This window comes from Microtus ochrogaster, chromosome 5, assembly GCF_000317375.1.
Source record: "Microtus ochrogaster isolate Prairie Vole_2 chromosome 5, MicOch1.0, whole genome shotgun sequence".
In the NCBI taxonomy this organism is placed as follows: domain Eukaryota; kingdom Metazoa; phylum Chordata; class Mammalia; order Rodentia; family Cricetidae; genus Microtus; species Microtus ochrogaster.
In genome coordinates this window covers 50,240,553-50,252,880 of record NC_022012.1, presented here as the reverse complement: position 1 = coordinate 50,252,880, position 12,328 = coordinate 50,240,553, and positions in this window count along the sequence as shown.

The following is a 12,328-nucleotide window of genomic DNA, read 5'->3' as shown; positions in this document are numbered from 1 at the left end:
AAAAAAAAAAAAGAAAAGAAAAAAAAAGAAGCTAGAGCTAATGGGCCAAGCAGTGATTTAAATAATACGGTTTCTGTGTGATTATTTTGGGGCAAAGAGGCTGGGAACAAACAAGCAGCCTCCCTACTACAGAAAATGATTACTCAAGTTGCCTCAACTTCAAAACAAGGCCATATTTTAGGATTTAATCCAGGTGCCCTGGACCCACAGCTGTGCCAGGCTGGTCAGAGCAACACTGCCTAGAGAAAGAGCCACCAGAAAGCATCCAGAAGTCACACCCAGCCTAGTGGCCTGGGAATAACTCATGTGAGACCGGGGTCTTGGGTGGTTAATAGATACAGTCCCTTCTTCACCCAGGAGGCCCGTATGAGCTAGAAGTGAGATCAGCCTTGGCATGTGGTATGTGGCCACTCTGAGCCTCGATGGACCAACCCAGGCCTCCAGATTAATCTTCTTGTTTCAGTCTTGAGAGAGTAGAGCAGAAATCCAGGTGCCTTGCTATGCAAGTGTTGTCTATTGACTGTTCTGGGGACTCCAAGTGTCCCACTTGAGGCCTGCAAGCCATTAGACCCTGCTGTGTGTGCCCCACTGACTGGGAGGAGAAGCAGCCTCCATCCCCACTACCACTTCCTCCTTTTCCTGCTCATATCACTCTTAGTGGCTGTGAGGGTAGGCCACATAGACCAGGCCTCCTGAGAAAGACACTTCCCCCTGCTTGGGCTTGCCTTCTTCACCCAGGATGTGTGGGCAGGAGGCTTTCTGCAAGTTAGACCCACTCAGGGTGCTGGAAGTCAGGTCCTGGTACCCCATCCTGCTTGAGAAGACAGAAGGAATTCCCGGACTAGATCTGGCTCCCTCCCCCCCGCCCCCACGCATGCAGTGGCCCTGGCTGTTCTCAGCCTCTACTTCCTGCCCTGTGGAAATGACCTCCTGGTTCTCACTGCATAGCATTGACCTGAGAAGCACATGAGCCAGGACGGCAAACACAGATGAGAGCTAGCCCTGAGGCAGGCACTGGGATCCAGGCTATGACTCCCTCCCCCATTTACAGACTAGGAAAATGGGACCCAGACAGGGTTGCATGGTCCTGTGACCCTCAGGACACAGCCAGAACTTGAGTTCAGGTGATCCAGACCAGGAGCCTGGTCTTAAACCTCCGTTTCTCCATCTCTTCACCAGACCCCGTTCTCAGGCCCTACCACAATGCTAGCCTCCTATGCCTGCCCCTACCGACTAGACAGTGCTCCACCCCTCCACCAGAGAGAATCTTTCATCTGTCATAGCCATGTGGCCCTGCTGGAGAAAACTAATCATTCTGCCCTTCCCCCATCCCAGATCCACTTGAAGAGCAGGGGAGAGCCATTTTCAAAGTTTTCCTTGACTAGAAGTCCAGAGCAAAGAATGTGGAGGACAGATCCAGTTCTAGCCTTGGGAGAGGCCTGGGTTTTGGTCTCAGTTTTCATGTAACAGGGATGAAGCTGGGCAATCATGCTGAAGCCGCCTATCTCCCGCCTTCCAGACTATGGAGGGGCCACAGTGTGCTCAGTAGCTCTTTGGCAGCGTGCTGCTGTGAGTCTGAGCTTTGGCATCATGTGGATCAGAGGTTCCATTTCCCCTAGCAACCCAGGACAGGGAATGGCTGCGGCTGCTTACAGAGTGGAGCCTGGAGGAGAGTTCAATGTGCCTAAGAATTGCAATGGAATTTTGCTTGTGGGGCTGGAGAGATGGATCAGCAGTTCGCAGCACTGGTTGATCTTCCAGAGGACCTGGGTTCAGTTCCCAGTACCCACAGGGCAGCTCCCAGCCACCTATAGCTCCAGTTCCAGGGCATCTGTCCCCTCTTCCACCAGAGGCTCCCTGTGCAAAGTGGAGGGAGCAGGAGCTTCATTGCATTATGTACATTACGTACATCATTACATACATTAGACACTAGGATTTTGATATTAGGTTGAACCTGCCTGGGTTCTACTTGAAAATGACTAGGACAGCCCCAGCTGGTGCCCGAGTGTGGGACAATGAGATCTGTAATTCAGAAAAAGGACGGATTTCCCACTGTGCCCTACCTACAAGCGAGACCCTTTCTTTTCTCTCGTGGGCTCTTTATTTTTTAAAGCCTTAAAACAAAACAAACAAACAAACAAACAAAGCCCAGCCTTTATTTGTGTGCTTGGAGTCCTCTGCCTCTAGTGCCAAAACTCTGGCCAGGCCCCTGCACAGTTCCCAGCACACAACAGCAGCCTGGCTGCTTCTGCCTCTCTGCCCTCAGCCATTGGACGGCAGGAACCCTGCACCCCCTGTGCACTCCCTGTGCACCCCCTGTGCACTCCCTGTGCACCCCCTGTGCCCCCCCTGTGCACCCCCTGTGCCAGCTATTGCTCCGTCACTAGCAGCTGCTTTCCTGTTGCTTGTCTCCTGTGGTCTGAGAAACCCAACCACAAAGGTTATTGGGGAACCTGGCAGAGTAAACACAATGCCCTAGAGACTGCCCTAGACCCAGGAAGGTGGCAGGCGTGTTGCTTGGCTCCTTGTAGGACCTGGTACTCAGAGCCTGTGCTCCACAGTGCTCAACCGTGCACCTAATGAAGGGCCAGAGAAACAGTTAGGGACTCCTCCAGAGGTTGTAGCTCTATAACTACTGCTGGGCCTGGGGCACTAGGAGGGGACCAGCCCACTTGCTTGTGGATTTAATGAGTCATTACACACTGCCCTTAAACAGCTAGCTAAACTAGTCCCATGTCTTTCTGACACCGGTGTTCTGAGGCTGGTATTGTGACATTTACTGTACACAGAGGGAGGATAAGTCAATGGGCAGTAAGCAAGCTTTTCCATTGCTCCAATAATTACCCTGAGATGGGGGCTCACCCTACACTTATTGGTTTGTTAAGGAAGGTAAAGGCTCAAATACTCCGGTCTGACTTGGACAGACAGACAGATGGATGGGTTGATGGACAGTGGATAACCAGAGGCTTCAGTGAGTGTGTCAGTCTCTAGCCTAGAGAGTCTGGGGAGAAGGATGTGTAGGAAGAGGTTCATAAACCCATGGTCCAGCAGAATGCTGCCCTACCTATAACTTTTGTGGGACCATCAGGGCCAGAAGACATCAGTGGTTGGCATTTCCAGATGCCCAAGCTTTGATAACTAAGGAAGAGATAGGAGAGCCGATTCCAGGTCAGTTCATGGAAGAATTTCCAGGAGCTGAGTAGCCAGCACAGATAGAGAGCACCCATCGCTGGTGCTGTGTGAGCAGGCCAGGAGCTGCCCGGAGAGGACTCAGCACACTGCCAGCACAGTGGGGACACACTCATGGGGACAGGTGAGTACACACTGAAGTTGTCGGACAAAAGGAAAGGCTGCCCCTGGATTCAAGCATCTGCAAGGCCAAGTGACCGCACTTCATAAATGTGGAGAGTTAAACTGTTACAGACCAAAGTCAAATGACCCTGGGATACTTTTAGTTCCCCTGAAAGCCATTCATTACCCACTCCTGTATCTGACCTTGTGGTTACGAGAGCCTTTAATGTGTACTCCAGGCAGGCATTAGCTTCCACCAGTCCCAAAGCTAAGGATGCCATGAGATAGCATCTGCCACCTATGTCAGTTTCCTTTCTTCACTGGGAGTCACCTAGCTGTGGTCACCTCCAGCGTACTTAGTAAATGCCTTGATTTATGAGATCCTTTGTTCTATAACTAATATGCGTGTGTGTCCACCCAGCACTGTTTGCCGTATAAAACACTTCCACATGGACCATATCTTTTAGGGCAACTTCTCCTGGGAATATTGTCACTCACATTTGGCTTAAGGATAAACTCTTACTCCCTCTGAGGTGAGAGCTGCTCTGTGTCCAGCTGGGCCAACTAGAACTTAAGGCTGGAAAGAAGTTTCTAGAACCGCCAAACGAGTTGCAGTCTGATGGCCTCCTCTTCCTGGCCTTGGTAACCTGCCAGGATCCTGGAATATGTGGGTCTACACTGGGCTTCAAAGCACAGGGGAGCCGCAGGACTGTGGCTGATGGCTACCCTGTAGCCTCTGGGAGTCCAATGGAGAGAACGTTGTGAGTTTTCAGGCCTTTCCAGGAACCACCTGAGGAGACAGTGTGGGTGTGGCAGTGGTCCTGAGGATATGGGGAATGGGTGAGCAAACCTACTTTTGAATAAGGTCTAGCTGGTTGGCAAGCTTTATGCCTCAGTCAGTGGCACACACCTTTAATTTCAACATTTAAGCAGCAAAAGCTGACTGATCTTAGCCTGGTTTACATAGCAAGGCCCAGAACAACTAGGGCAGCATAGTGAGACCCTGTCTCAAAAAACCAAAGCCAAATGGGTCTCAGTTGTGAGAAAGGGGAAGTACCCTACATGGTCCTTGGAGACCCTGCTCTGTGAGGTCCTGCTCTCTCCCATCTACTCTGTCTTGTCTAAAGGTTCAACTCAACCTCTACTTCTGCCTCCTGATTTAGAAAAGGGGAAGGATGTGGGGGCCAGGGAGAGAACACCTTGCAGGCAGAGCACAAGATGGAAATGAATCCTTTGGGTGGTGAAGTCTGTAGTTCTTATGTCTACTTCCAAGTTAGCCAGGAAGGAGGAGGGCAAGGAGGAGGAGGGAGGGCACAGGCAGATGGACAGAGCCTGAAGAAGTGGCATGCGGCCGACCAGTGCAGAATCATGTCAGACAAAGTGAGGGACCGAAGCATCCCAAGGAACACAAAAAGACAGATTCCAAATTCAGAAGGAGGAAGCCAGTGGCATGGGGGAATCTGCTGGGGTTCAGACCAGCATGAGTCGGGTGCTCTTGCTCCAGGATCCCCTCCAGTCCTCATAGAAACTGCAAAGTCATGCTACGGTGTGACTGTCCCCATGACAGGACAGTGGATCTGAGGGTCAGTGAGGCTAATGACATACCATCCATGGAGCCCTGTCATTTTGAGTTAGCAGTCAGTTCAGGTCTCAGCAGGATCTGGCAGAGAATACACAGGAAGCAGATGCCTCGGATGAGGGTCAGTGAATCAGGGAAGAAATGGGGCTGGGGTAGTGAGAGCACAGGAGGGAGTGAAGCCTCCCCTGACCCTGAGACCAGGAGAGACACAGACCCATAGAGCAAATCAAAGGGTCCCAGGCTGGCTCCAAAGGGTGGACAGACACTGCTCACAGCTGGCCCTTAGCTGGTTCACACAGGACTCTTTCCGGTAGCCTGTGAGGGACTCCACCACCTAGAACCAGGTACCAAAGGTTCAGCCATTGTCCTTGCAAATGTCATCCCCAGGTGTTGTAGGCCTGCTCCTTTACTGCTAGAGGATGTCTCAGGAGGGCATTGTCCAATAGACACAGAAGAGCTGAGCATTGGGTTCCGGTCTTGACCAGTTGCACTCACGAAGACAAAACCTTGGGTTTGTCATTTAACCCTGAGTGCTGGCTGAGACCACTGCCTGTGGAAAGTAGGGCAAAGAGCATCGTCACTATAAGAACTCAGCGAAATGACTCATGAAGAAACCTGGACACTCAGTGAGCTTCTGGAAAATGGTGCCTGTGTGGTTAGCCCATACTGACTAAAAGACAAGCAAAAAGGAAATCGAAAAGAAGAACTGGGGTTGGAGCCTCACCCTAACTTCTCTGGGTCTCAATATTTCCATCTGGAAACTGGGGTGAATACACATCCCTCATGCTCTGCAGGGCTGCTGTGGGATCTCTTGCTTTGTGGCTGTGGATTGGGGGTGGAGTGGGGTAAGTTTCCTCAAAAGACAGAAATGAGCTGCTGGACCTGCAGGGGAGTCCATGCCTGCCCCACTCCTGGAGAAAGCCTTCCTGCTCTTCTGCAGCCTCGGTAGGGTCTGGGCTCAGAGTGGATCCCTGCTCTGACGGAGCTGTCCCTGAGGCCCAGAACTAGCTGGGGTCTGCACCTTCCGTGAATGTGTGTGAGACTCCTTTCCTTGTTAAGGCTCGCAGGTCTCCCAGTCCCAATCTTCCAGACACAGAAGTTGATTTATATCCATATCCGTTTTAGAGATGCAGAAAGTTCAAGGGCTCCCAGGGCCACCCATAAATAGAGAGAGATTTGAAGCAGGGCAGTTCTTGGGTTCTAAGGTCAGAGCAAGAGGGAAAAGATGACATTCTCTAAAAAAAGGACTCCCTGTCAGAACTGGGACTTCACTTTGCCTGCCAGTCAGTGAACATCTGCCTAGAGCCACGCCTTGGGAAAATTTGTGTCTAAGCAGCAAGAACTTCCTTCCCCTTGGGCCCCAGGAAGCTGGGTTCCTGTGCATTTGCTGTTTAACAGATCCTTCTCAGGCCAGGGAGATAGCTCAGTTGGTAAGATGCACTTGTGATCTAAACACTGGAGAATCAGGCGGGTGAATCCCAGTAGTCTGCTAGCCAGCCTGTTAGTCTAATTAGTAAGTGATAAGGCTCCTACCTAAACAAACAAGCAAATAAAAAACAAGGTAGACAGTTCCTACAGAGCTCGTATGGAACTCCTGAGGCGCACACACACACGCATGCACACTTGCTCACATGTGCACCTGTACACACACACACACACACACACACACACACACACACGCTAACATTTCCTCTCCATCTGTGTGCTGACTCCTTCCTCTAGAAATTCCCACAGGCTGGTGGAAGATCCTACCTCACGCTCAGGTCCTGGCTTGAGCCAGGTCTCCAGCATCAGTTCCCCCCCTTCCTGCATCAAGGTGAGAGCCACCACAGGTACTCCCGACACAACCCCTCCCCTTCATGCTGTCAGATTCCACCCATCCCCCATCCCACTTGATTCAGCTGTCATACAGCAGCAGGAACATGGTCCCCGACTCCCAGCTCACCTCACCCCTGCTCATCACCCCTAGCCTTGCTTGCTTGAACTGTCCTCAGCTGCCCTCCCTATCCTCTGTGGTCTGCAGACTGTGTACCTGAAGAATATGCCCTGAGCTGGTCTGATCTGGTCTTGAGAGGATACCAAAAAAGGAATACCATTTGCTTCCGAGGCTGTTGTCCTTGAGGCAAAGGCCAGAAGGCCAATTTTTCACAGTCCCCACAGGCTCAGACAGGCAGAGGTCACAGTAGCATCGATTCCCATAAGGGCCTACCATGGACCATGGAGAGGGCACCGTCCTGGGCTGCCAAGCAGAACTGAAAATCAAGAGCCTACCAAAGAGACACAGGAAGGGCACCACCAAAAAGAGCCAACCACTTTGGGGTTCTCCCTAGTATACTCAGGGTGGGGATACAATGGGAATTTATTGAGTGGGTAGTCAGGCTAGATAAGGTAACCATAGGAAGTCCCAGACCTCAGTTTCCTTACCTGTTAAATGGGAACATGAGCACCCTACTAAAGACCCAGACCAGTCAAAACCATCTAGAAAAAGAACAAAGTCTGAAGATTCATACTCCTTGATTCCAGACTCTACTATGGAGCTATATCAATCAAAACCTTAGTATTGGCCAAAGGCAGACTCATAGAACAATGAAACAGAATACAGAGCTCAGAAGTGTGGCTAGAGGGATCGGATTGTTCAGTGGTTAAGAACACTGGCTGATTTTCTAGAAGACACAAGTGTGAGGCCCAGCACCCACATGGTAACTCACAACCATCCTTAACTAACATTTTAAGGGATCCAATGGCCTCTTTCTGTAAAGGCAGCCAGTAGGCACACAAGCGATGCACAGACATCCACATAGGTAGGACACCACTTGTATACATTAAAATTTTCTTTAAATGAGTCCAGAAATAAACCCTCACATCTAAGACCAATTGATTTTTAACGATTTATTTTGTGTGTGGGGAGGGGGAGATGCCACATGTGTATAGACCCCCCCAGAGGACAGAAGAGGTCATCTGGTTTCTTGGAGCTGGAGTTAAAGGTGATTGTGAGCCACCTGACATGGGTGCTGGGATCTGAACTCAGAGCCTACCAGTGAACCATCTCTCCTGCCCCTGGCCAGTTGACTTTGCATGGGTGCCAGAAACATTCACTTGGGAAATGACAGTTCTTTTTCACAAATACTGCTGGGAAAGCTAGATATGAGCACGTAAAAGAATGAAGTCAGACCCTTACCTTATACCATGTGCAGCGATCAACATAAAATGTGTCAATAAGCATAAGATCTATGGCTATAAAAATCTGTAAAGAAAATCTAAGAGGAAAGCTTCCTGACACTGAAGTTAGCAATGCCATCCTGACTATGACATTACAACAAAACAAACCAAAAATAGCTAAGCGGGGATTGGATAAAATGAGTGAAAACTTCACTTAGATAAAATGAGTGAAAACTTGTGCGTCAAAGGACAACCAACAGAATCACACAGCTGGTAAAGGACGAGCATCTAGAATACATGATGATGTCAACAGGAAGAGAATGACATGATTCAAAACCGGGCAAAGGCCCTGAGCAGACATTTCTCTGAAGATGTACCAGGGACCAGCGAGCACAGGAAAAGATGCCCTACATCTTTAGTCATCAGGGAAATGCAAATCAAAACCACAGTAAGACTTCATGCTGACGAGGATTGTCATGACTCCGAAAGAGAGGAAGAAAGGAGGAAGAAAGAAAGAATGAAAGAAAGAAAAAAGAAAGAACAAAAGGAAGAAAGGAAGAAAAGACGCTAACAAGCCTCAGCAGAGGCCAAAAAATCAGCACCTTCCTCATTGTGAAGGGAATATAAAATGGGTCAGCTGTATGAAAACCAGCTTGTTAGAATGTTGATGTGGGCTGGGATTTAGCTCAGAGGAAGAGCACTTGCCTGACATGAGCAAGACCCTGAGTTTGACCCCACCATTGGGAGGATTTATCATGTGGTCCAGAAACCCCAACTCTAGATCCGCACTGAATGAAAAGCAGTGCTAGTCATGACAGCCAAAAGGAAGGCACATCAGTGACTGGATGCACAGAGCAGGCATGCTCGCTCTGTCTGAATTATAAAGAGATTGTGCTGCCGGGCGGTGGTGGTGCACGCCTTTAATCCCAGCACTCGGGAGGCAGAGGCAGGCGGATCTCTGTGAGTTCGAGACCAGCCTGGTCTACAAGAGCTAGTTCCAGGACAGGCTCCAAAACCACAGAGAAACCCTGTCTCGAAAACCAAAAACCAAAAAAACAACAAAGAAAAAGAGATTGTGCTGTCTTTTCTATCAGAAAACAAGCCACTTGGCAGAATTTCAAGTCCTTACAGGGCCAGTACTTCTTGAAATCAAAATATGTGCTCCAAGTTACTCTTTTTGCTAAAAATTGCATTCTGCTTACAGCTACATTGTTTTAAATCAGCCAGTCCTATAAGAGTGTGAGTTCAAGCTTGGACCACTCAGAATGAGGCACAGGGCCCCTTTGCATGAGGAATAAAAACCCAACAGGATCCACTGTGCACCCACGGTGCCTTCCTGCTTGCCTGCTCAACTGGGCACAGCCCCTTCTGCAGAATTAAAACTTTTTTGCGTTACCAGACTATTTTGAATTGTATGGCCATGTTCCTGAGACCCCAGAACCTCTTCTATCACTATGATGGAACGCAATTGTGCTAGACAAGAAGAGAAAATCCCTGCTGCTGCAGCATGAATGAACCTCAAAGGCATTATGCCAAGTCTGTGAAACCAGACAGGAGAATATGGCGGGGCTCTACTTGTGTAAACATGAATACCTAGACCAAGTCAGAGTCAGAGAGCAGAGCCGGGTGTGGTGTGCACAGCTACAGCTGCATCGTTCTAGAGACACAGCAGAGCTCATGGGCTGCCTGGGCTCTACAGGAAGACCGTGTCTCAAGCCAAACAAACAAGACGGAACTGAGGAGAGCGGGAGGTGGTGATAGATGAGATACGCGAGAGAGACTGTGCATGCGAAGCCTTGGGCTCAATGCCCAGAGCCTACCCCTCCTGCCCACCCCAACACACACACACACACACACACACACACACACACACACACACACACACACACACACAGAAGAGAGATGAAATGGGAAGAGGAGAGAATGTTGTGGTTTAGAAGATAAATGTCCTCCAAAGACTCACACATCAAAGGCTTGGCTGCCAGCCTGTATGCCAGCCTGTAGCACTCTGAGAGGGTGGCAGAGCCCTTAGAAGGTGGGAAGGAAGTTATGTCACTAGGAGCCTGCTCTTGAGGAAGGTACCGAGACCTAGCTTTTCCTCCTCTCCCTCCTTTTTCCTCTTCCTTCTCCCCTGTCCCCACCCGCCACGTTCCCTTCCCTACCTCCTTCCTGGTTCCCGGAAGGTGAGCAACTTTGCTCCCGTGGTGTCCTGACACACTACAGGCCAATGCAAGGGGACCAAGTAACCACTTGAAACCATGAACCCAAAGAAATCTTCCCTCTTTGTAAGCTGACTCCCCAGGCATCGCGTCAGAGCCCCGGAAAGCAAACAGAGCAGGATGGGAGGGCATTGCATCGTTTAGGGGGAACCGTTTCTGTTCCGATGATAACGAGTGCTAGAAGCAGCAGATGTGTTTGCTACCACTGACACACTCAATGCTGGTAAAATTGTCAATTATATCCTACGTATATTTACCACAAAAACCCAACACACATACACCAAACCTTCAAACTCACCTGCTTCTCAGGTGAGTCAAGAAAGCCATGCAATGATAAGGGCCTCATGAGTGCTCCGTCAGCAAAGGGCTCACGGTGTTCTCAATGGCCACCCCCAGAAAACTTGACCCAATTTGTCTGACCCAGGCACTGGGGTTTTTGAGAGCTCCGACCTTATCTCCTCTGGCTGCCTCAGTCCTTCTGGCCACACACAAGTCCCCCTGGTGGTCTCTTGAACCTAGCAAGCTGCTCTCTGCCTCACACCATGGCTCTCCCCTCCACCTTTGTGGTTCCGTTCCCCATTCATGTCCCCGCAGCTGAGAGACCCTGGGCCCCATTTGGCACCCCATCCTCACGTTGGTGGTGAATCTCTGGGGCTACTTCCCATCCCTAATGATGGCTGCCCTGCCTACCTGCTCCATCACCCACTACTCAGGGTTCAAGGCCTCAGCAAGCACCACCTCTTCCAGAATCCCGAAGGGTTCTCTAACCCTAGCAACAGCCAAGCCACACCTGGGTCCAGGTTCCCTCTACTAACCTCTGTTTCCTCCTTGTAAAGCTAGACAAGAAACATCAGATTCTTAAAAACACTGTATGCTCATTCTAAAAAGCTGAAAATAAGGACTTTCGGAAGCTTTCACAATGAAGAAATGATAGCATTTAAGGAAGTGGATATGATTATACAATGTATGTTATCAAACCATTTCATAATGCCCCATTAATGTGTGCAGTGTGTGTGTGTGTGTGTGTGTGTGTGTGTGTGTGTGTGTGTTTACTTTCACCATGTGTGCACATTTTCCTGTACATGGAGGCCAGAGGTCAACTTTCGGGGTCTTGCTCAGCTGTTCTTCACCGTTTTGCTTTCTGTAGACCTGGCCTCTCACCGACCCTGGAGTTTATTAATCCAGCTGGGCTGGCTGACCAAGGAACCTCAGGGATCCATCTGCCAGCCCCGCCCAGTGCTGGCCTCACAGGTGCGTGCTTTACACAGGTGCAGGGGATCCCAACTCAGGTCCTCATGTTGCACAACAGGTACTTTACAGTGGAGCCATCGCCCCACCTCAATTGTTATGTGTCAGTTAATGCATTTTGTTTTTGTTTTTCTCTGAGTTTTCAAGACAGGGTTTCTCTGTGTAACAGCTCTAGCTGTCCTGGAACTTGTTTTGTAGACCAGGCCGGCCTCTAATTCAGAGAGATCCACCTACTTCTGTCTCCCGAGTGCTAGGATTAAAGGCAGCTGGTTCTTTTCTTTCTTTTTTTTTTTTCTGATAGAATCTTGCTATATTGTACAGGCTAGTCTTGAATTCATGATTTTCCTATCTCAACCTCCCTGGTCCTTGGATTACAGTTATCAGTTATGTGTGCCCCCTTTCCCCCGCTGCCCCCTAACTGAAAAAAAAAATCATTAAAAAAAAGTCTCATGGAGCCTTTAGTGTAATTGAGGGAGAGGACATGGGTCATCTTGTGATTTAAAACTAAAGAGGCAACTCTCTGGCAGAGGAATGTAATTTTGGACATAGTTAAAGAGGCATTCTAGAAAGATTTATGTTCAAGGGACACGTAACCCGTTATAAATCTTCCTTGAGACCCATCCTGGCCCAGCTCACTATAGTGAGCCAGCAATGGTCGGCTACCACTGCTTGGATGGAGCCTCCCCTTCCTCCAAGCCAGTCTGTAGGTGATAGTGACTCATGGCAAGTGGGGCTCAGACAGGAAAACGACTATCTCCAAGCCCACCCAACAAGTGACAGTGATACCAGGCAAGGCATCCAGAAAGCCTGTGCCCCTGGTAATCTAGAAGAT